The sequence below is a fragment of the Liolophura sinensis genome, chromosome 9 (genome assembly GCF_032854445.1).
Source record: "Liolophura sinensis isolate JHLJ2023 chromosome 9, CUHK_Ljap_v2, whole genome shotgun sequence".
Taxonomy (NCBI): domain Eukaryota; kingdom Metazoa; phylum Mollusca; class Polyplacophora; order Chitonida; family Chitonidae; genus Liolophura; species Liolophura sinensis.
The window spans coordinates 24,508,956-24,533,887 of NC_088303.1; the positions used below are offsets into that span (position 1 = coordinate 24,508,956).

Consider the following 24,932-nt stretch of genomic DNA (forward strand, 5'->3'; position numbering starts at 1 on the left):
CGATACTGCTTGTGGGCCTGATAACGTATATTATAAGTTTTTGAACCATTTACCACCTGAGTCATTGGAGACTCTCTTGGACTTTTTTAATGATATTTGGATAACTGGTGATTTTCCACCATCATGGAGGCAGGCGTGTATTATCCCGGTCCCTAAACCCGGTAAGGATCATACTGATCCAAATAATTACCGTCTCATAGCTTTTACCAGCTGTGTCTGTAAGACTATGGAACGGGTGATTAATGATAGACTTGTTTGGTTTCTTGAAATCAACAAGTTACTTTCTAATATACAATGTGGTTTTCGTCAAGGTAGATCCACTATGGATCACCTTGTTCGATTCGAAACCTTTATTCGAGATGGCTTCATCAATAACGAACATGTGGTGTTGATATTTTTTGACCTTGAAAAGGCCTACGACACCACATGAAAATGTGGTATTTTAAAAGACCTCGCGGATATGGGCCTTAAAGGCCGATTACCAATATTTAAATCAGAATTTTTATCTTATCGTCAGTTTAAGGTAAGGGTGGGGCCCACTGTTTCTGAATCTTTTGAGCAGGAGATGAGTGTGCCAGACGGCGGTATCCTTTCACAAACACTGTTTAGCATAGAAATAAATAGTTTGGCTAAAACATTGACATCTGGCACTGCGGGTTCATTATATGTAGATCACTTCCTGATATGCTACCGTGCTAAAAATATGAATAACATCGAGGGGCAACCGCAGCTTTGTCTCAATAAGATCGAGAAATGAGCAGTTGCCAATGGTTTTAGATTTTCTGCGTCTAAAACCGTCGCTATGCATTTTTGTAATAAACGGAAATTCCATCCAGACCCTGAACTTAATTTTTATGGTGAACCAGTGAAAATTGTTGGAGAAAATAAATTTTTAGGGGTTATATTCGATAAAAAATTATCATTTATACCTCATATTAAAATGCTTAAAGCTAAATGTACAAAACCTCTCGATATAATTAAGGTCGTGTCTAGCACCGATTGGGGTGCTGACTGATCTGTTTTACTTAAATTATATCGTTCTCTGGTAAGGTCTAAATTGGACTATGGATCCATCATTTATGGTACCACTAAGAAGTGGTATATTAAAATGTTGGATCAAGGTTTGAGGCTCAGCCTTGGTGCTTTTGGAATTTAAACTTCTCGTGTTATTATAATTTTCAAAGGGAGTTTCTTGTAAGAACAAAATATCAATGCTAAGATCAAACACAAATTTCCCCAGCTAAATCTGCATATCATTATCCCTTAATCCATCCACATTTAGTTTTGCAAAGCGAATTGCCGACATGAGGGAAAGTAGGAGAAGCAAATCAAACATACCCATTATGATGTTACTAGGTGGCGAAAGTCATACTCAGTCCCATGACAAACGTCCCCTTCCCCGGGAGGCGACTGATTTTCTTCTTCCGATACTGTAGGAGGAGAGTTCCACAATCTTCAGACGGTGAGGGAGATATTTCCATACGATTGCTTGAAACCACACAATTTACGGCAGGGTCAGACACGCCATCCTGCTCGCCCTCATTTTTACTTCCTATCATCAGTTTGGCCTTCTTTTGCTTCACTGGTTCGGGTAAGCGCACATTATGGACATCGGGCTGTACTATCCCGCCGTCTACCTGCGTAGAAATTTCAGGATCCGGTGACGAAAATGCCGGATCATCCACTTGCTGCCCTGAATCGACCGCCACAGACACAGGTTCGGCATCTTCGCCTGAGACGGCAGCACATAATCTCGTCCCATCACCAGAATCCGCCATGTTTACGTTAACGTCAACGTCGTCATCAACGTCAACCACAACATCATCGCCCTCGTTCTCAACGTTATTTATCTGGTACCCACCTTTAGAACCCACGTCAACGTCAGAGTCAACATCAGAGGCATTTTCACCATGGCTTTCCTCTGTTTTCATAACAACGTTCACTTGTGTTCTAGTAGCCCGAGCATTGCCAGAAGTTACGCCTTTCACCCGCGCCGCGTAAGACCACGTACGTATGCTGCTCCAATCCGCACATGCCCCATAGTCTTTCTCACTGTGTGGATTTTCTTGCGTAGAAAAAACATTGCAGTTGTAACACCAAACCGACAACATTCCGCCGCCTTATGGCTATTTTGTCCACATTTCCGACACTCATATCTCTGTCCAGGAACATGACAACGTGAACATGACAAGGTTGATGAAATTTGGAACATATCGCTCATTGTGACACCGGAACCTGTACACCCGAATGCCTGTTCTCACAGTACATTGCACAGTGCACCCTCAGGTTCAAATACACAGAGCTTGCAGGCACAATATCCTATGTCTTTTTCTTGTGAATATCCATATCCCAAGAAAACATTTTGTTGAAATAGTTTTTTCTGAAAAGTGACAAGGTCCGATTTTATATTTACTATCCCACCTAGTACAGCAATAAAGTCCCTCTGCACTACCGTAGAAAATACAGAGCTGTTCTTGGTAGATAGTGCCACAGACAGAGTTCTCAACGACCTGGTCGCAGGCGAAAACATAATGTTAGCTGCTGCAGGGCAGTAGCCCACTTCCTAAATGTCCTCACAATAAAATATCACTCCTTAGAGTCTGGATTCGAACAAAATATCAACAAAACTATAAAAAGCGGAATGATTCAAAATAGTTTCTGAAACATTCCTGTTTTATACAAAATAAAAGCCCCGGGTGAGGATAGAACTCACGACCTTTAGATAGAGCGTTCATTTGTGATTATAACACTGACGCGCTGCGTACTGACGCTACCGAGGCCGCTGATTACAGTGTTTTTGATAAGCTTTATGTTAGTATCGACGAAACAATTGAGGTAAAAGGTGAAAGGATTAGAATTTTTTATAAAACATTTAATTCGTTTCAATGTGATGAGCCGAAAAGAGTTTATATGCATGAAAAATAATTGGACAAAAGTACATGTAAGATATATTGCAAATTTTTCCAAGTACATGGAGATGTTCTCGGTGAGGATGGAACTCACAACACTCAGACTGCCCGTGCAAGTGTGATTATGAGAAAGATGCGTTGCATACTGGTTTACCGTCGAAATTTTTGACCAAAACAGTACGTAAAAGCAGAAAGATTAAAAAATAGTTTCTCAAAATTTCAAGACGGAATGTAGGGATGTGATCCGCCAGCATTGTGTGAAAAAGGCGTATGGAAAGAAGCCACAATTTCTACTGTTAGAAGCTGAATTAAATAATCTTAAGCAAGACCCAATTGTGAAATCTGATCAAATATATCTTGTAAAGAAGGCAATCAATGGTCTACAGAAATTAATCCACTGTGGGGCCGTTATTCGGGCCAAGGCAGTACACTTTTACCAGGGGAGAAACCAACACGTTACTTCATTCAACGCGTGGGCAGAAGGGGAAGAAAGAAAATGATCAAAAGTATTTTATGCCACAATCTCCTGGTTCTGACGGTTTTCCTGCAGAATTTTATGTGGATTTTTGCCAATTTTTGGAAAACTATTTACACATGTCGCAAATCTTTGTTTTGAACAAGAAACGCTGACCTCTTCGCAGCGATACGGTCTGATAACGTTATTATGTAAGGATCCAGACAACGCAGAGAGCATTGAAAACTGGAGGCCTATTAGTTCGTACATTGTCGATTATAAAATTATCTCAAAGGCCTTATGTAATCACCTCAGGTGTGTAATCGATTCTGTGGTTTCTAAAATCAGACATGTGATGTTCGTGGTAGGACAATTTTTGATACTTTACACTTGCTACGTAATGTTTACGATCATGCTGAGCAGAAAGATTTAGGTGTATGTTTTATCAACCTGGACCAAGAAAAGACCCTTGGTCGTGTTAACTGGTCATTTTTGTTCAAATTTCTGGAACATTTCAATTTTGGACCAGACTTTTTTAATTGTGTGGAGTTACTGTATACTGACATATCAAGCTCAGTCATTGTGAACGGCCATATTACCAAAAAGATTACATTATCTAGAGGTGTTCAGCAAGGATGTGCCTTGTCGCCATTATTGTGCACATTGTATTTGGAACTCTTTTTTTCTGCTGTTAAAACGAATGATACCATTCAAGGTGTTCCAATGCTAGGCACAAGTAAACAGGCCAAGATCGAAGCCCCTATGTAAATGATTCCACAGTTATGCTAACCGATTCTGCATCAGCTGGGGAAGTGCTCCGTGTAGCTGAAAATTATGGAAGCGTATCAGGTGCTAAACTAAATGTAGCAAAAAGCACTGTTCTCCCAACTGGTAAATGGAAAGAGGGAAAGGTTCCTGATGTGGGGTTTAAAGTTTGGGAAAAAAACTAAAATATGTGGCATCCAATTCGCAAAGATCACTCTGGACTGAACAATAATAGGAAATTAAATAAAATGAAGAAAAGTGTAACTTCTTGGAACGGCAGATACTTAACTTTAAGGGGGAAACCTGCACTAATAAACACGGTTGCTCTGTCTTTGTTATGGCTTGTTGCACAGTGTACCCTATTACCTACAAAATGTTTTACGCAAGGCACCCAACTGATTTTTGGATTCCTTTGGGACAATAAGCATGAAAGTATAAAAAGATCTGTGTTGCACAACTTGTTTGAAAACGGCGGGCTAAAGATTCAAAACACTGAGTGCAAAGCTTATCCGCCACATTTTAAGACTTATACATGGAACGGAGACCGACTGGAGATACTTTGCACTGAATGAATAATTAAAGAGATGACACAATAGGTGGTTACGGATCTGGAGCAGTTATCGACCCATGTTGGGAAATGGAAAGGTGTTAAAAGATGCGATCACAGCCCAGCCGAGAATTAAGTGACAGAGTGAACTGAAGCAAGAAACATGTAACCAAGAGGAAGAAAAGAACAGCACACTTTGTATTTCCAATTAATTGTTTTCCTTCCTGGAGTCGGTTAAGGGTAGAAAATATGGGTTCCATTCAACGAACTCGCCTAATATTGTGGAGTCCGACTTTTGGTTGTGTTGTTGCAGCGATTTGGGACCGACCGCAAACCAGTGGGGGGATTAACCCTGTTCGTATTGTAGCAGAAACTGAGCCCTATGGAAAACAGGGTCGTGTGTCAACTTGTTGCCCGAGTAGTTATGACCCTCATAAAGTCGGCCCGACCCTATAGCATCCTGCAGAGTGCCTGTCAATCTAGGCATGGGTACCCCAGGGCGGGGAGACCAGGCAATAAATTATTTCACTGGTAGATTGTGAGAAACGTCTTTGAACTACAAGATGGAAAAGTTTTCTTGGGTGGCATAAGGAACTAACAGCCTAAACCGAAGTATTTCGTCCCTGGCGGGGAGTCGACGTAAAAGGCTATCATGGATGGCGGCTACTTAATATAAGCAAGAACACCCAAGACTTGATAGACAGGCTTACAAAGTGAAATCTATGTCATTATCTGTAGAGAAGAAATCTGCTTAGTACAATGGCAGCTTGCCACATAAGTCTGGCAAAAAGTGGTGAATAATACAATAAGAAAGTACGACATAAAGGGTTGAAAAAAAGAAACAACAACAGTTTGTTAGCTGGTAACTGATTACATGTAACTGGCGAAATCCGACCTCTTGTCAGTTCAACTCAGTTAGAATTTTAATCTAACTATTCACAATAATAATACAAACTTTTCAATTATACCATGGCGAATAAAGGTTAATCTGAATAGTTCATCATTTAATCCCAGTACGCCAGTACTTAATCTGAGTAGTTCAATATTTAATCTGATTGCGCCAGTACTTTTTTCGAGTGGTTCATCATCTGATCCCAGTACGCCAGTATTCAATCTGAATAGTTCATTACTTAATCCGAGTGCGCTAATACTTAATCCCAGGAGTTGAGAACTTAACCCGAGTTCTCCAGTGCTTAATCCGCTACAATTTTGCGACCAGTATATCAATGCCACGAGTTGCGAATACTTAACTCCAACATTTTTCAACTCACAGATTAAGTGCAACCATTTTCACTGCATTCTTTGTAACACTGTCAATTGCTTACTCACTGAAGCTGTAACGAATAGGAAATGTTACACGCCACGAAATCAGCGTAATACGATCCAGGAAAACATGTCAATATTTACGATCATTTTTGCTCATTAGAGTTCAGCTGGAGAGAAGATAGACCGTGGTACAAGCTTGGTCAAAGATTAAATATGACAACGATGTATTAGTGTAATTCATTTGCTTGACCAGCTGCGATGGAATAAGATAGAACCTATCGTCAATCATAATCGGGATAATAAATTCGTAATTGGTCTGAAACACGTTGAATCGCTTTTGGGCGAGGACACACTTAATAAATCAGGGATAGACTTTTATCTCACTTGTCTCCTATATTGAATGAAGTAGGAATGTTTGAAAAACTATTTTAAATCTTTCTGCGTTTACGTACTGTTTCGGTCAAAAATTTGGACGTTTAAATTTCTCAGCGCATCTTTCTCATAATCACACTTGCATGGGCAGTCTGAGTGTTGTGAGTTCCATCCTCACCGACAACATCTCCATGCTCTTGGAAACATTTGCAATATATCTTACATTTACTTTTGTCCAATTATTTTTGATGCATTTAAACTCTTTTCGGCTCATCACATCGAAACGAATTAAATCTTTGATAAATAATTCTTAATGTTTTACCTTTTACCGCAATTTCTTTGTCGACACTAATGAAAAGTTTATAGAAAACTCTATCATCAGCGGCCTCGGTAGCGCAGTAGGCAGCGCGTCAGTCTCATAATCACAAATGAACGAGCTATCTGAAGGTCGTGAGTTCGATCCTCACCCGGGGCATATATTTTGTATAAAATAGGAATGTTTCAGAAACTATTTTAAATCTTTCCGCTTTGACGTACTGCTTTGGTCAAAAATTTGGACGGTAAACCAATAGGCAGCGCATCTTTCTCATAATAACGCTTGCAAGGGCTGTCTGAGTGTTGTGAGTTCCATCCTCACCGAGAACATCTCCATGTACTTGGAAACATTTGCAATATATCTTACATTTACTTTTGTTCAATTATTTTTGATGCATTTAAACTCTTTTCGGCTCATCACATCGAAACGAATTAAAGGTTTGATAAAGAATTCCAAATCTTTTATCTTTTATTTTTTTTTATATTTTACGTGATAGCACTGCTGAATGAATAATTAAAGAGATGACACAATAGGTGGTTACGGATCTGGAGCAGTTATCGACCCATGTTGGGAAATGGAAAGGTGTTAAAAGATGCGATCACAGCCCAGCCGAGAATTAAGTGACAGAGTGAACTGAAGCAAGAAACATGTAACCAAGAGGAAGAAAAGAACAGCACACTTTGTATTTCCAATTAATTGTTTTCCTTCCTGGAGTCGGTTAAGGGTAGAAAATATGGGTTCCATTCAACGAACTCGCCTAATATTGTGGAGTCCGATTTTGGGTTGTATTGCTGCAGCTATTTGGGACCGACCGCAAACCAGTGGGAGGATTAACCCTGTTCGTATTGTAGCAGAAACTGAGCCCTATGGAAAACAGGGTCGTGTGTCAACTTGTTGCCCGAGTAGTTATGACCCTCATAAAGTCGGCCCGACCCTATAGCGTCCTGCAGAGTACCTGTCAATCTAGGCATGGGTACCCCAGGGCGGGGAGACCAGGCAATAAATTATTTCAGTGGTAGATTGTGAGAAACGTCTTTGAACTACAAGAACAGAACTGTCATAAGGTACTAACAGAATAAAACCAAAGTGTTTCGTCCCTGGCAGGGAGTCGACTTAAAAAGCTATCACGGATAGCGGCTGCTTAATATAAGCAAGAACACCCAAGAATTGATAAACAGGCTTACGGAGTGAAATCTCTGTCATTATCTGTAGAGAAGAAATCTGCTTAGTACAATGGCAGCTTGCCACATAAGTCTGGCAAAAAGTGGTGAATAATACAATAAGAAAGTACGACATAAAGAGTAAAACCAGAGAAACAACAACAGTTTGTTAGCTGGTAACTGATTACATGTAACTGGCGAAATCCGACCTCTTGTCAGTTCAACTCAGTTAGAATTTTATTCTAACTATTCACAATAATAATACAAACTTTTCAATTATACCAAGGCGAATAAAGGTTAATCTGAGTAGTTCATCATTTAATCCCAGTACGCCAGTACTTAATCTGAGTAGTTCAATATTTAATCTGATTGCGCCAGTACTTTTTTCGAGTGGTTCATCATCTGATCCCAGTACGCCAGTATTCAATCTGAATAGTTCATTACTTAATCCGAGTGCGCTAATACTTAATCCCAGGAGTTGAGAACTTAACCCGAGTTCTCCAGTGCTTAATCCGCTACAATTTTGCGACCAGTATACCAATGCCACGAGTTGCGAATACTTAACTCCAGCATTTTTCAACTCACAGATTAAGTGCAACCATTTTTACTGCATTCTTTGTAACACTGTCAATTGCTTACTCACTGAAGCTGTAACGAATAGGAAATGTTACACGCCACGAAATCAGCGTAATACGATCCAGGAAAACATGTCAATATTTACGATCATTTTTGCTCATTAGAGTTCAGCTGGAGAGAAGATAGACCGTGGTACAAGCTTGGTCAAAGATTAAATATGACAACGATGTATTAGTGTAATTCATTTGCTTGACCAGCTGCGATGGAATAAGACAGAACCTATCGTCAATCATAATCGGGATAATAAATTCGTAACTGGTCTGAAACACGTTGAATCGCTTTTGGGCGAGGACACACTTAATAAATCAAGGATAGATTTTTAACTCACTTGTCTCCTATATTGAATGAAGTAGGAATGTTTGAAAAACTATTTTAAATCTTTCTGCTTTTACGTACTGTTTTGGTCAAAAATTTGGACGTTTAAATTTCTCAGCGCATCTTTCTCATAATCACACTTGCATGGGCAGTCTGAGTGTTGTGAGTTCCATCCTCACCGAGAACATCTCCATGCACTTGGAAACATTTGCAATATATCTTACATTTACTTTTGTCCAATTATTTTTGATGCATTTAAACTCTTTTCGGCTCATCACATCGAAAGGAATTAAATGTTTGATAAATAATTCGAAATGTTTTACCTTTTACCGCAATTTCTTTGTCGACACTAATGTAAAGTTTATAGAAAACTCTATCATCAGCGGCCTCGGTAGCGCAGTAGGCAGCGCGTCAGTCTCATAATCACAAATGATCGGGCTATCTGAAGGTCGTGAGTTCGATCCTCACCCGCGGCATATATTTTGTATGAAATAGGAATGTTTCAGAAACTATTTTAAATCTTTCCGCTTTGACGTACTGCTTTGGTCAAAAATTTGGACGGTAAACCAATAGGCAGCGCATCTTTCTCATAATAACGCTTGCAAGGGCTGTCTGAGTGTTGTGAGTTCCATCCTCACCGAGAACATCTCCATGTACTTGGAAACATTTGCAATATATCTTACATTTACTTTTGTTCAATTATTTTTGATGCATTTAAACTCTTTTCGGCTCATCACATCGAAACGAATTAAATGTTTGATAAAGAATTCCAAATCTTTTATCTTTTATTTTTTTTTATATTTTACGTGATAGCACTGCTGAATGAATAATTAAAGAGATGACACAATAGGTGGTTACGGATCTGGAGCAGTTATCGACCCATGTTGGGAAATGGAAAGGTGTTAAAAGATGCGATCACAGCCCAGCCGAGAATTAAGTGACAGAGTGAACTGAAGCAAGAAACATGTAACCAAGAGGAAGAAAAGAACAGCACACTTTGTATTTCCAATTAATTGTTTTCCTTCCTGGAGTCGGTTAAGGGTAGAAAATATGGGTTCCATTCAACGAACTCGCCTAATATTGTGGAGTCCGATTTTTGGTTGTATTGCTGCAGCTATTTGGGACCGACCGCAAACCAGTGGGAGGATTAACCCTGTTCGTATTGTAGCAGAAACTGAGCCCTATGGAAAACAGGGTCGTGTGTCAACTTGTTGCCCGAGTAGTTATGACCCTCATAAAGTCGGCCCGACCCTATAGCGTCCTGCAGAGTACCTGTCAATCTAGGCATGGGTACCCCAGGGCGGGGAGACCAGGCAATAAATTATTTCAGTGGTAGATTGTGAGAAACGTCTTTGAACTACAAGAACTGAACTGTCATAAGGTACTAACAGAATAAAACCAAAGTGTTTCGTCCCTGGCAGGGAGTCGACTTAAAAAGCTATCACGGATGGCGGCTGCTTAATATAAGCAAGAACACCCAAGAATTGATAAACAGGCTTACGGAGTGAAATCTCTGTCATTATCTGTAGAGAAGAAATCTGCTTAGTACAATGGCAGCTTGCCACATAAGTCTGGCAAAAAGTGGTGAATAATACAATAAGAAAGTACGACATAAAGAGTAAAACCAGAGAAACAACAACAGTTTGTTAGCTGGTAACTGATTACATGTAACTGGCGAAATCCGACCTCTTGTCAGTTCAACTCAGTTAGAATTTTATTCTAACTATTCACAATAATAATACAAACTTTTCAATTATACCAAGGCGAATAAAGGTTAATCTGAGTAGTTCATCATTTAATCCCAGTACGCCAGTACTTAATCTGAGTAGTTCAATATTTAATCTGATTGCGCCAGTACTTTTTTCGAGTGGTTCATCATCTGATCCCAGTACGCCAGTATTCAATCTGAATAGTTCATTACTTAATCCGAGTGCGCTAATACTTAATCCCAGGAGTTGAGAACTTAACCCGAGTTCTCCAGTGCTTAATCCGCTACAATTTTGCGACCAGTATACCAATGCCACGAGTTGCGAATACTTAACTCCAGCATTTTTCAACTCACAGATTAAGTGCAACCATTTTTACTGCATTCTTTGTAACACTGTCAATTGCTTACTCACTGAAGCTGTAACGAATAGGAAATGTTACACGCCACGAAATCAGCGTAATACGATCCAGGAAAACATGTCAATATTTACGATCATTTTTGCTCATTAGAGTTCAGCTGGAGAGAAGATAGACCGTGGTACAAGCTTGGTCAAAGATTAAATATGACAACGATGTATTAGTGTAATTCATTTGCTTGACCAGCTGCGATGGAATAAGACAGAACCTATCGTCAATCATAATCGGGATAATAAATTCGTAACTGGTCTGAAACACGTTGAATCGCTTTTGGGCGAGGACACACTTAATAAATCAAGGATAGATTTTTAACTCACTTGTCTCCTATATTGAATGAAGTAGGAATGTTTGAAAAACTATTTTAAATCTTTCTGCTTTTACGTACTGTTTTGGTCAAAAATTTGGACGTTTAAATTTCTCAGCGCATCTTTCTCATAATCACACTTGCATGGGCAGTCTGAGTGTTGTGAGTTCCATCCTCACCGAGAACATCTCCATGCACTTGGAAACATTTGCAATATATCTTACATTTACTTTTGTCCAATTATTTTTGATGCATTTAAACTCTTTTCGGCTCATCACATCGAAAGGAATTAAATGTTTGATAAATAATTCGAAATGTTTTACCTTTTACCGCAATTTCTTTGTCGACACTAATGTAAAGTTTATAGAAAACTCTATCATCAGCGGCCTCGGTAGCGCAGTAGGCAGCGCGTCAGTCTCATAATCACAAATGATCGGGCTATCTGAAGGTCGTGAGTTCGATCCTCACCCGGGGCATATATTTTTTATGAAATAGGAATGTTTCAGAAACTATTTTAAATCTTTCCGCTTTGACGTACTGCTTTGGTCAAAAATTTGGACGGTAAACCAATAGGCAGCGCATCTTTCTCATAATAACGCTTGCAAGGGCTGTCTGAGTGTTGTGAGTTCCATCCTCACCGAGAACATCTCCATGTACTTGCAAACATTTGCAATATATCTTACATTTACTTTTGTTCAATTATTTTTGATGCATTTAAACTCTTTTCGGCTCATCACATCGAAACGAATTAAATGTTTGATAAAGAATTCCAAATCTTTTATCTTTTATTTTTTTTTATATTTTACGTGATAGCACTGCTGAATGAATAATTAAAGAGATGACACAATAGGTGGTTACGGATCTGGAGCAGTTATCGACCCATGTTGGGAAATGGAAAGGTGTTAAAAGATGCGATCACAGCCCAGCCGAGAATTAAGTGACAGAGTGAACTGAAGCAAGAAACATGTAACCAAGAGGAAGAAAAGAACAGCACACTTTGTATTTCCAATTAATTGTTTTCCTTCCTGGAGTCGGTTAAGGGTAGAAAATATGGGTTCCATTCAACGAACTCGCCTAATATTGTGGAGTCCGATTTTTGGTTGTATTGCTGCAGCTATTTGGGACCGACCGCAAACCAGTGGGAGGATTAACCCTGTTCGTATTGTAGCAGAAACTGAGCCCTATGGAAAACAGGGTCGTGTGTCAACTTGTTGCCCGAGTAGTTATGACCCTCATAAAGTCGGCCCGACCCTATAGCGTCCTGCAGAGTACCTGTCAATCTAGGCATGGGTACCCCAGGGCGGGGAGACCAGGCAATAAATTATTTCAGTGGTAGATTGTGAGAAACGTCTTTGAACTACAAGAACTGAACTGTCATAAGGTACTAACAGAATAAAACCAAAGTGTTTCGTCCCTGGCAGGGAGTCGACTTAAAAAGCTATCACGGATGGCGGCTGCTTAATATAAGCAAGAACACCCAAGAATTGATAAACAGGCTTACGGAGTGAAATCTCTGTCATTATCTGTAGAGAAGAAATCTGCTTAGTACAATGGCAGCTTGCCACATAAGTCTGGCAAAAAGTGGTGAATAATACAATAAGAAAGTACGACATAAAGAGTAAAACCAGAGAAACAACAACAGTTTGTTAGCTGGTAACTGATTACATGTAACTGGCGAAATCCGACCTCTTGTCAGTTCAACTCAGTTAGAATTTTATTCTAACTATTCACAATAATAATACAAACTTTTCAATTATACCAAGGCGAATAAAGGTTAATCTGAGTAGTTCATCATTTAATCCCAGTACGCCAGTACTTAATCTGAGTAGTTCAATATTTAATCTGATTGCGCCAGTACTTTTTTCGAGTGGTTCATCATCTGATCCCAGTACGCCAGTATTCAATCTGAATAGTTCATTACTTAATCCGAGTGCGCTAATACTTAATCCCAGGAGTTGAGAACTTAACCCGAGTTCTCCAGTGCTTAATCCGCTACAATTTTGCGACCAGTATACCAATGCCACGAGTTGCGAATACTTAACTCCAGCATTTTTCAACTCACAGATTAAGTGCAACCATTTTTACTGCATTCTTTGTAACACTGTCAATTGCTTACTCACTGAAGCTGTAACGAATAGGAAATGTTACACGCCACGAAATCAGCGTAATACGATCCAGGAAAACATGTCAATATTTACGATCATTTTTGCTCATTAGAGTTCAGCTGGAGAGAAGATAGACCGTGGTACAAGCTTGGTCAAAGATTAAATATGACAACGATGTATTAGTGTAATTCATTTGCTTGACCAGCTGCGATGGAATAAGACAGAACCTATCGTCAATCATAATCGGGATAATAAATTCGTAACTGGTCTGAAACACGTTGAATCGCTTTTGGGCGAGGACACACTTAATAAATCAAGGATAGATTTTTAACTCACTTGTCTCCTATATTGAATGAAGTAGGAATGTTTGAAAAACTATTTTAAATCTTTCTGCTTTTACGTACTGTTTTGGTCAAAAATTTGGACGTTTAAATTTCTCAGCGCATCTTTCTCATAATCACACTTGCATGGGCAGTCTGAGTGTTGTGAGTTCCATCCTCACCGAGAACATCTCCATGCACTTGGAAACATTTGCAATATATCTTACATTTACTTTTGTCCAATTATTTTTGATGCATTTAAACTCTTTTGGGCTCATCACATCGAAAGGAATTAAATGTTTGATAAATAATTCGAAATGTTTTACCTTTTACCGCAATTTCTTTGTCGACACTAATGTAAAGTTTATAGAAAACTCTATCATCAGCGGCCTCGGTAGCGCAGTAGGCAGCGCGTCAGTCATTTTTGATGCATTTAAACTCTTTTCGGCTCATCAAATCGAAACGAATTAAATGTTTGATAAATAATTCGAAATGTTTTACCTTTTACCTCAATTTGTTTGTCAACACTGATGTAAAGTTTATAGAAAACTCTATCATCAGCGGCCTCGGTAGCGCAGTAGGCAGCGCGTCAGTCTCATAATCGCAAATGAACGGGCTATCTGAAGGTCGTGAGTTCAATCCTCACCCGGGGCATATATTTTTTATGAAATAGGAATGTTTCAGAAACTATTTTAAATCTTTCCGCTTTGACGTACTGCTTTGGTCAAAAATTTGGACGGTAAACCAATAGGCAGCGCATCTTTCTCATAATAACGCTTGCAAGGGCTGTCTGAGTGTTGTGAGTTCCATTCTCACCGAGAACATCTCCATGTACTTGGAAACATTTGCAATATGTCTTACAATTACTTTTGTCCAATTATTGTTGACGCTTTTCGGTTCATCACATCGAAACGAATTAAAGGTTTGATAAAGAATTCCAAATCTTTTATTTTTTTTTATATTTTACGTGATAGCACTGCTGAATGAATAATTACAGAGATGACACAATAGGTGGTTACGGATATGGAGCAGTTATCGACCCATGTTGGGAAATGGAAAGGTGTTAAAAGATGCGATCACAGACCAGCCGAGAATTAAGTGACAGAGTGAACTGAAGCAAGAAACATGTAACCAAGAGGAAGAAAAGAACAGCACACTTTGTATTTCCAATTAATTGTTTTCCTTCCTGGAGTCGGTTAAGGGTAGAAAATATGGGTTCCATTCAACGAACTCGCCTAATATTGTGGAGTCCGACTTTTGGTTGTATTGTTGCAGCGATTTGGGACAGACCGCAAACCAGTGGGGGGATTAACCCTGTTCGTATTGTAGCAGAAACTGAGCTCTATGGAAAACAGGGTCGTGTGTCAACTTGTTGCCCGAGTAGTTATGACCCTCAGAAAGTCGGCCCGACCCTATAGCGTCCTGCACAGTACCTGTCATTCTAGGCATGGGTACCCCAGGGCGGGGAGACCAGGCAATAAATTATTTCACTGGTAGATTGTGAGAAACGTCTTTGAACTACAAGAACTGAACTGGCATAAGGTACTAACAGCCTAAACCAAAGTATTTCGTCCCTGGCAGGGAGTCGACTTAAAAAGCTATCATGGATGGCGGCTTCTTAATATAAGCAAGAACACCCAAGAATTGATAAACAGGCTTACGGAGTGAAATCTCTGTCATTATCTGTAGAGAAGAAATCTGCTTAGTACAATGGCAGCTTGCCACATAAGTCTGGCAAAAAGTGGTGAATAATACAATAAGAAAGTACGACATAAAGAGTAAAACCAGAGAAACAACAACAGTTTGTTAGCTGGTAACTGATTACATGTAACTGGCGAAATCCGACCTCTTGTCAGTTCAACTCAGTTAGAATTTTATTCTAACTATTCACAATAATAATACAAACTTTTCAATTATACCATGGCGAATAAAGGTTGATCTGAGTAGTTCATTATTTAATCCCAGTACGCCTGTACCTAATCTGAGTAGTTCAATATTTAATCTGATTGCGCCAGTACTTTTTTCGAGTGGTTCATCATTTAATCCCAGTACGCCAGTACTTAATCTGAGTAGTTCATTACTTAATCCGAGTGCGCTAATACTTAATCCCAGGAGTTGAGAACTTAACCCGAGTTCTCCAGTGCTTAATCCGCTACAATTTTGCGACCAGTATACCAATGCCACGAGTTGCGAATACTTAACTCCAGCATTTTTCAACTCACAGATTAAGTGTAACCATTTTCACTGCATTCTTTGTAACACTGTCAATTGCTTTCTCACTGAAGCTGTAACGAATAGGAAATGTTACACGCCACGAAATCAGCGTAATACGACCCATGAAAACATGTCAATATTTACGATCATTTTTGCTCATTAGAGTTCAGCTGGAGAGAAGATAGACCGTGGTACAAGCTTGGCCAAAAATTAAATATGACAACGATGTATTAGTATATTTCATTTGCTTGACCAGCTGCGATAAAATAAGACAGAACCTATCGTCAATCATAATCGGGATAATAAATTCGTAATTAGTCTGAAACACGTTGAATCGCTTTTGGGCGAGGGCGCACTTAATAAATCAGGGATAGATTTTAACTCACTTGTCTTCCTTTGGAAGAGCTCTTTGTGACTGCACACTTTGTAACTAAATGTAATAACTTGACCCTGGCCGACAACATTACCCAAATATGTGACAGTGGCACAACAAAATTCACTTTTTACAAGATTGACGGTAAGTTTAGCCTGACTAAGTCTCTCAAAGAACTGGCGTATTCTGGAAATGTGCTGTTCCTAAGTGTCAGTGAAGATAATGACGTCGTCTGTGTAGACCCCGTCCAAGCCGGAAGTGACCTCATTTATGAGGTGTTGATACGTAGCTGGGCTATTCCTCATTCCAAATGGCATTACCTTGTTTTGAAAGAGTCCATCAGGCGTAGCAAAGGCTGAAACTTCAACAGTGTCAACACAGTCATCAATACGAGGTATTGGATAATTGTCTGATTTAGTGACTGCGTTGACTTTCCTGTAATCCGTACACATTCTATCTGTACCATCAGGCTTGGGACCAAAATACATTGTAAACTCCAGTTACTGTGACTAGGCTCGATAAAGTCATTGTCTAACAGGTACTTAATCTCATTAGAGAGGTACTTAGCCTTCTCTGGGTTTAACCTGTAAGGGTGCCGTTTAATAGGTGAGACATCACCAACGTCAACATTGTGAAAAATGGCATCAGTTCTTGATGGTACATCCGGAAACAAATGTGAAAACTCATAAACAAGTTCAGACAGTTGCTGTTGCTGAATGGGTCCCAGATGTTGCAGTTTAGAATGAAGTTGTTTTAAGACATCTGAATTCTAAAGCTTTAAAGAATTGAGCTTAGAGTCAACCAACTGTTCGCCAATGTCATCTGTATAACAGCAACTCTGGTCAATGTCAGCAGCAACAACATTAACAGAATGTACTGCAATGTTGTCAGAGTCATTTTTGCTTACAGAGGGTTTCAGCATGTTAATGTGACATAACTGACTTGATGTGCGTCGATCAGATGTTTTAACAATGTAGTTAAGCTCACTCAGCTTTTTGTCAACAACATATGGACCAAAATATCTGACATCAAAGCTTTTTACTAGGTACAGGTAACAGTACTAAAACTTTCTGACCAGGTTGAAATGACCGAACAACAGATTTCTCGTCATATCTACGTTTCATATTCTTCTGAGTACATTCAAGATTGGCTTTAGCCAATTCTCATGCCCTGACAAGCTTAAATCCGATACATAATCCAACAGATTTACATTACTTGTGTCATCATTGAGAAACTGTTCCTTGTGAAACCCAATGATTCTTGTACTGACTCTCGAACAGCAAACATAAGAAATGGAATACCTTCATCCCAGTCTTTCTCTATGTCATAACAATAAGTCTTTATCATGTTCTTTAATGTTTGGTTAAATCTTTCAATTGCACCTTGACTTTCTGGGTGGTAGGCAGAAGAATTGTATTGTTTAATGCCTAACTGGTACGTAACTTGCTGAAAAATACCAGACATGAAGTTTGAACCTTGATCAGACTGTATGGATTTGGGTAAACCAAACAGAGTAAAAAACTTTTGTTAAAGCTTTGACAACAGACTTGGTGTTTATATTCCTTAAAGGAACAGCCTCAGGAAATCTGGTTGCTGTACACATAATAGTTAACACATACTGATTTCCAGGCTTCGTCTTAGGTAGAGGGTCTACACAATCGATCAATATCCTGCTGAATGGCTCTTGAAAAGCTGGTACAGGCTCTAGTGGTGCCTTAGGAATGGTCTGATTAGGCTTACCCACTACCTGGCATGTATGACATGATTTACAAAACTGGGTTACATCTCCCTTTAATCCTGGCCAAAGAAGCGGTTCAGTATCCTGTAGTAGGTCTTGTTAACACCCAGGTGACCAGCCATACATAAAATTTCAGTTCGGTATGCCTTAGGTACAACAATCTGATGTTTAACAGCCCAGTCATCATCAACTGATACATCAGGTGGTCTCTATTTATGCATAAGTATATCAGACTTGACATAATAACACACAGGTTCAGATGAAATAACACAATCATCGAGAGCTCTTTCAAACAAACATGAAATTTCTGGGTCTTTATGCTGTTCAGTCACAATCTGATGTTTAGAAACATGTGATATGTCACTGGGTGTGCAATGGTCTGATTCATCATTATCAATGCAGTCGCCTTGAGTAAACATTTGTGTAAGAAATGTATCTTGTAAGTCCGTTACTGTGTTTTTGCCGTTATCAGAAAGTTTGTTTGACATAGACCTCGTTACAGCACAAGAGGGATACAAATCTGGACTTTCTCTCTCAACAGGATCAACAGTTTGATTTAAACAAGGTTTATCAGTCACAATAGGATTAACCATTACTTTGTCACCAGCAAGATCATTGCCAAGTAGTAGATGAATCCCTTTAAAAGGCAAAGTAGGCCTAATGCCGACAGTAACAGGACCCGAAATAATATCTGATGACAAGTAAGCTTTGTGAAGAGGCACAGATTCAAATTCACCAGAGCTTACACCGATAATTAATACATTTGATCCAGAATATGATTCATCAGAAAATGGCAAAACATCTTGTAACAATAAAGACTGAGAAGCTCCAGTATCTCTTAATACCCTGATCTTTGTATCACAAGACATGTCACTTTTAAGTGAGACTTTATCGTCACAAATAAATGGCTAGAAAAGTTTCATAACATTATCTTGTGAATTCTGTGTACAATCTACTGGCGGAGTTTTAACATAATCAAATGCATCAACATTGTTCACTATATCAGACTTTTTAGCAGTAACGCACAAACCAGTAGGCTTGGAGCCACCCTCCTGTTCTTGCCTTCTCTTTAAAGCATAACAATTTGACATAACATGGCCTGGCTTCCTACAATAATTACATGTAACCCTGCTAAACTGTCTATCAGTAAATGTATGGTCGGACCTTCGTTGAGTAGTGTTTGAATTAACAGGTCTTCTTTGCTCACCTGATTTGTCAAAATTTTGAGTCTGTTTCGGTGGGCCTGAACTTGAGTTAAATGAACTGCCGGAAAAGGGTTGAGGCTTTCTAAATGAAGACGGCTTTATCTGAAATGAGACCTTATGTGTAACCGTGTTAGTATCGGCCATAGTGGCCGCTGCTTCTAAGGTATCAGCCTCTTTATCCTCAATGAAAGTTCTGATGGTAGTCGGATCATCCAGCAAACAGATCTAATTACAAAGGCTTTCTCTGCTAACTCTCTTGGTATTCGGCCCCAGTGTCATCCGTCCGTCCAGGCAGGCAATTGAGGTCGCCAGCCAAATCACCCTTGGTCAGCTACGCCAGCCGCCCCTTTGTGTCCTCATCTCTTGTGGTCAATAGCCCGGTGATTGATACACCGGTGTTGAAGTGCGCGAGATGGGAGGGTCAAGCTTTACTCAAATCGCGGATTAAAAATGTTAATGTTGACCACTCCATTAGAGTCTAATTCTCTCTATAATACTCTTAAACTTTGTCGGTCGTATGTTGGACTGATTTGAAAATTTCTCTGTGCATATTGTATGAACAGAAATATTTGGCTTCCACCCGTCATTTGTATTTAACATTTTATAGCACAGTAACTGGTGTTAGAAAACGGTATTGTATTAACAAGAGTTAGTCAATTTCATGAACGAAAAAGTGTTCAGCTTTCTATTCTATGCATAAAAATACCTTTTATTGTCTGTTTTTTTAACACTTCTTTTCAGGCCACCCTCAGTGAGTGTTCGTTTACGAAAATAATTCTGGCATAGCATCCGGTGAAGATATGTAAAGAATGATAAACTTTTCTGTACCGGGTAGATGAAATTGAAGTTTATCTTTTTCTATCCTTTCAGTTTTGCTTGAAAGAATTTTCTGGTCTTGGGTTTCCATCAGACTCCTTCCACCGCCGTCGTATAAGTGAAATATTCTTGAGTACTTCGTAAAATACCAATCAAATAAATAAATCAAAGAATTGTCTACTTTTTCTTTTGATGTGCACTGTAGTAAATTTATTTGGGTGTTTTTGCAAATAATGCGAGCAGAGGAATCTGCAGTTGTGATTTGTTAATAATACTCTGATATTTTTAATTTATTTACTTATTTGATAGGTGTTTTACGCCATACTCAAGAATATTTCACTTATAAGACGGCGGCCAGCATTATGGTGGGAGGAAACCGGGCAGAGCCCGTGAGAAAAACCACGACCATCCGCAGGTTGCTGGGAGACCTTCCCACGTATGACCAACTCTGATATTAGAAGACGGTGATTTAAAATTATTTACTTTATTTATTTATGAAATTGATGTTGTACCGCATGTTTCTTTACCATTAAATACGACAAACATTACTTTCTGGTGTACGTATCGAAGACAAGATTGGCACAGTTAAATTCATTAATCCTTGCGATGTACGTGTGTGTAACATGTGTGTTGAGCTCAATCGAGCTATCAGTAGGATGGGAATTTAGACAATATCCAAAGCTATATTGAGTCTCTTTGGATTTATCATCAAAACTGCACCAAAGACTACATTTCTGTTAAGGTGATGGTTTAATCTGTACCCAACACTGCATCACTGGAAAGATTCTGATTTCGGGCTGTATCCATGATTTTATCCTCAAGCGGGTTCAAACTTTTTGTTCCACCTAATACAACATCATTAAAGCAGGATGAATTTAAGATGAACCCAGATCTGCTTCAGTCATATGGTGGTGGATTTAATCTACAATCAAAAATGTCACAGAGATCGGGTGAACTTTTTTTAGCATGATCCTAAAACTGTATGACTTATACATATGCATCCTTGGGTTAAAGCCCTACACAAAGCAATACTAATAATCAATCGTCCTGCATTTAATCTGTAATCCGGGCAGTGCCAAGCATATAAAAGGTTCTTCGAAGACCAATTGGCTCTTATCAGGCGGCAGAACTATACCCAGCAGCATATCCTTAGTAAGACGGAGTCAGTGTTGTAGATAGACGACAGCGTAACTAAAAACAGTCCTCGAATATACATTCCTAGCGAACAATAGGTGGAAAACGTGACCTGAGCTTAACTAGACTATATACGGAAGAACTCAGAAGTAAATCGAAAACTTTGACTCTCAACAGGACAGTTCATGCAGCTTGCCACGAAATGAATGTATCAAACTGTGTCACAAATATTGCCGGCAGTAGTGTGTCGTCACGCGTTCATACACTGCTAGGTTATACACTGAAGCGCGTTGTGACGAGCCATGTATTTAATGCTGTCGTGAAGAAGAATCGTTAATATTGAGGATAATGTGAGAAGAATGCATCAATCAAGAGAACAACAGCAAAGTTGGACTCTGTCGGCGGAGGCCTCTTCTTCGGCTCAAGAACAAACACTCCGAACAAAAACGCCAACTAAGAAAGGACAACCTATTCCAGTCACCAATCTCTTGGGAACGGTGAAACTCATACAGACCCTTAGTAATACCGTGGCCACTTCGGAGAAACGTAATTGGACACGCAAGGCACGGGTTATTCAAAGTTTCGCAATTACCCGCTTAGTGAGTGTTTTTCCACACGTTATGGGGTCATTGGAATGCCTGGTTTTCCCTACAGCGGACGTATGTTCGATAGATTTGATAACAATATTTGCTGTCCGCTGTCGTATAAGTGAAATATTCTTGAGTACGGCGTAAAACACCAATCAAATAAATAAATAAATTAAACGAACTGAGGCATTTAATCAGCTCTCTCCATAGCCATTCTCTTCAGCGGAACAGCCTATTAGTCCACCAGGCCATCATTTGTAATCAGAAATTAACCCTTTACTACAATGCATGCGTCTGGAAGGGTATCAAAATATTTTCCTTTTTCACGCGAATGAAAATTTTATTTATCGCTTTTTTCCTTTCATTTCGAGGAATGTTTTTGACAAAAATGTCCATTCTCGGCCCTTATTGGAACTTAACAGATTAAACGTCTAAATATGAACAAAGGAATTAAGATTGTGATGTAAAATGAATGAGCTCAGAACAACCTTGCTCTTATCCCCAAAATATCTCACTCTTGCCAGTGACATATTGGCAGATGCGTTTATTTTGTGACTTATTAAAATATGGTGTTAACGGAATAGTTCTTCAAATGAGATGCTTTAATGTGTTATATGTATCGCAGCGCTCTGTGGTCGAATGATTTAATGGTTAATCTATGGCGAGTATTCAGAATTACAGTTCACGCTGGTTTGTCGGCTTTATAAACACGATCGACCGTTTAAAAGAGATTTCATCAACTCAGAAAGAATAATGCCACTGCGTGAATGACGTTTAGGTTCAATCGGCTCATGAAGAATAATGTCAGTGCGTATATATGTGTTTTTTTTTCTTAAACACAGCGTGATGCACTAAACGAATAAACAGATAATGGTGAGTGCTATTATATTTTCTTCGACTGCTTTGAGGAAAGATGAAGACAAGCTCACACAGGAAATGAGCAACAGTAAATGTTGAAAAAGTTGGATAAAAATACTTCGATCGATTAAACAAAAAATACTAATAATGAATAGATGAATCAAATGTGACAGTTTCAAACAGGAATAGATTTTCTGCATTTTTAGTCAGCATTAATAGGATTCCAAGGCTCCATAATAAAATTGCTTAATGTTTCGTTCATGTTTGAGTCAAGTTCAGATCACAGTTACTGTATTACATAAACGATAAACCACTGGATAAAAAAAAACAGACTATACAGTTACAAAGTCAGTTGACCTTTTAAAAGCGTGAGGAGACTAGACTTCTAGACAACCTTGATAATTAAGCAATCCTAAATGGAACTTTTCTCCCAACCATGCTCTCTAACCTAGGCGAAAGAAAGGGTAAGGTTAATAAAGGTAATGTAAGGAGGTTGTGAACAGAATTGCGACAATTGCAAATTGGAGAAGTCAAATCTCTACTAATGTGTATATACAGCGGAGGTATAAAGGTTCTGCTTGTTGTACATGCAAAACAGAATAACACCAAGGCTTAAAATCAGTGTGACCGAGGTGTTTAGCACGTCAGCGCGGCGCAGGGGCCTCTCACCAATACGGCGGCCACTGTGACGTGCAAGTCCAGCTCATGTTGGCTTCCGTTTCGGCCGTAGGTGGGAAGGTCTGCCAGCAACCAAGCTTTGCCTGGTTTCCTCCCAAGTAATGTCCTCCCGCCGTCGTATAAGTGAAATATTCTTGAATACGACGTAAAACATCAATAAATAAATAAATAAATAAAACCAGTGCCTTGAGAGTTTTCGTTTTTAATTACCAACAATATTTAAAACAACACTGTTATACGGAGACTTGTTTTATATTACCTTAAGAAATGAATTTATCCATATAAAAATCGGTGAAAACTCTACGTTATCTTACAAGGGTGTTGTGCCTATTTAAATAATCTGATATATTGTCATACCAAAAGAAAATAATCTCAAGGTGATTTTCGAAGTTTAATTGTTACATTCTGTATAAATGTATGATGTTTTTGTCATTCTGGGATGCGGTTAAGCTTATATAAATTGTATACATTTACTAACTCATAAATAAACGATAAATCTTCTTCCGTCTGGATGATGTATCATCCTAAATGACCAAAAGTTCGACACGGCGATCGGATAAGACAGCACTACAACTATTTCGGCCTATACCTAATGTATATACACTCAAAAAATCATCTGTTAATTTTAATAGAAAGTTTCTTGTTTGAGTGATGCTAGAATGTGTGTGTTTATATTTAAGAGAACAATCTGCTGCAATAGCAGAATACATTCTAGCAGCACTGAAAAGCAGACTTTCTGTTTAAAATTAAACGTTACTTTTTTAAGTGTAGCCTTTTGCAAGATGAAGCCTTTGTTACACGACCAAAGTTATGCTGAAGTTGTCCTTAAATCGGACCGGCAACAAAGAACTGTGTAATTTAACGACTCAGTTCAATTTAACCGTGTATAAATCAAATTTACGTATGACCCACCATTAATACCATCCCTTCCGGATTGCGGTATTTTTTTGGTCAACTGAGTTTGTATAGGGCTTGTACGGCCAGGCAAAGGTGGATGAAGGGTCTATTTACTGAAGATGTTTTCCCTCAAACCGTAGGGATAACTGTCGGTTTTATGGCATGAGTATCCGGAGTGATAAACCACCGGCATTTGGCAAGACACTTCCCCACGTTTGACGTACAGATATATACATACATGCAATGAAAGACTAGCGGTCTTCAACGAAAAAGGACAGTTTTTGGCTCAGGTCCAGATTAGACATAGCACTGTTTTGGATCCTATAGAAATTAACATTTTGACCACCTCATCACAAATGCGTCAACATTTGAGCTTCAAGTACCAATAATTAAGCATTGTGACAAGGTTTTATGTTTGGCCTGTGTCAGAAATGGAAATGGAATTGGCTCCAGTTGTTCACTTGTCGACAGAGGCCGACAGAGGTCCAACAAACATTGAGAGTGGAGAAATATAAAACTTCTCTGCCAAATCTTCTTCCCATATTCCCGTAAAAAAATTGCCCTATGTTGGTATTATATACAATTACGATTATTAATGTATGTTAGCATATTATAGCAGGTGGTTGTTTCATGGTTGAGATGTCCGCCTTCGCCTAATTGATGAGTCATTCGCTCAATCACAATCTCCAGTGTTCTCGGATTCACTGTGTACGGAATACGGAAACCTAAAACTCAACGTGGAAAATAAATGAATGTCAAAACAAGGTGTGTCGTTTATGAATTGAGACAGTATTGCTCTGGAGCGGTTGAACGTATTTAATTAATTCCGTTTCGAGGTA

At 39.0% G+C, this 24,932-nt stretch overlaps 4 non-coding genes across 4 annotated transcripts; all 4 read left to right on the forward strand.

Annotated features, from left to right (window-relative positions):
- Positions 1-6,697: 6,697 nt before the first annotated feature.
- Positions 6,698-6,788, forward strand: Trnam-cau (transfer RNA methionine (anticodon CAU)). The gene is given in 2 exon segments: positions 6,698-6,734; positions 6,753-6,788. It is a non-coding gene; the product is annotated as a tRNA-Met (tRNA).
- A 2,337-nt stretch (positions 6,789-9,125) lies between these two features.
- Trnam-cau (transfer RNA methionine (anticodon CAU)) lies at positions 9,126-9,216 on the forward strand. The gene is given in 2 exon segments: positions 9,126-9,162; positions 9,181-9,216. It is a non-coding gene; the product is annotated as a tRNA-Met (tRNA).
- A 2,337-nt stretch (positions 9,217-11,553) lies between these two features.
- Positions 11,554-11,644, forward strand: Trnam-cau (transfer RNA methionine (anticodon CAU)). Its single transcript is given in 2 exon segments — positions 11,554-11,590; positions 11,609-11,644. It is a non-coding gene; the product is annotated as a tRNA-Met (tRNA).
- A 2,512-nt stretch (positions 11,645-14,156) lies between these two features.
- On the forward strand, positions 14,157-14,247 carry Trnam-cau (transfer RNA methionine (anticodon CAU)). Its single transcript is given in 2 exon segments — positions 14,157-14,193; positions 14,212-14,247. It is a non-coding gene; the product is annotated as a tRNA-Met (tRNA).
- Positions 14,248-24,932: the final 10,685 nt, after the last annotated feature.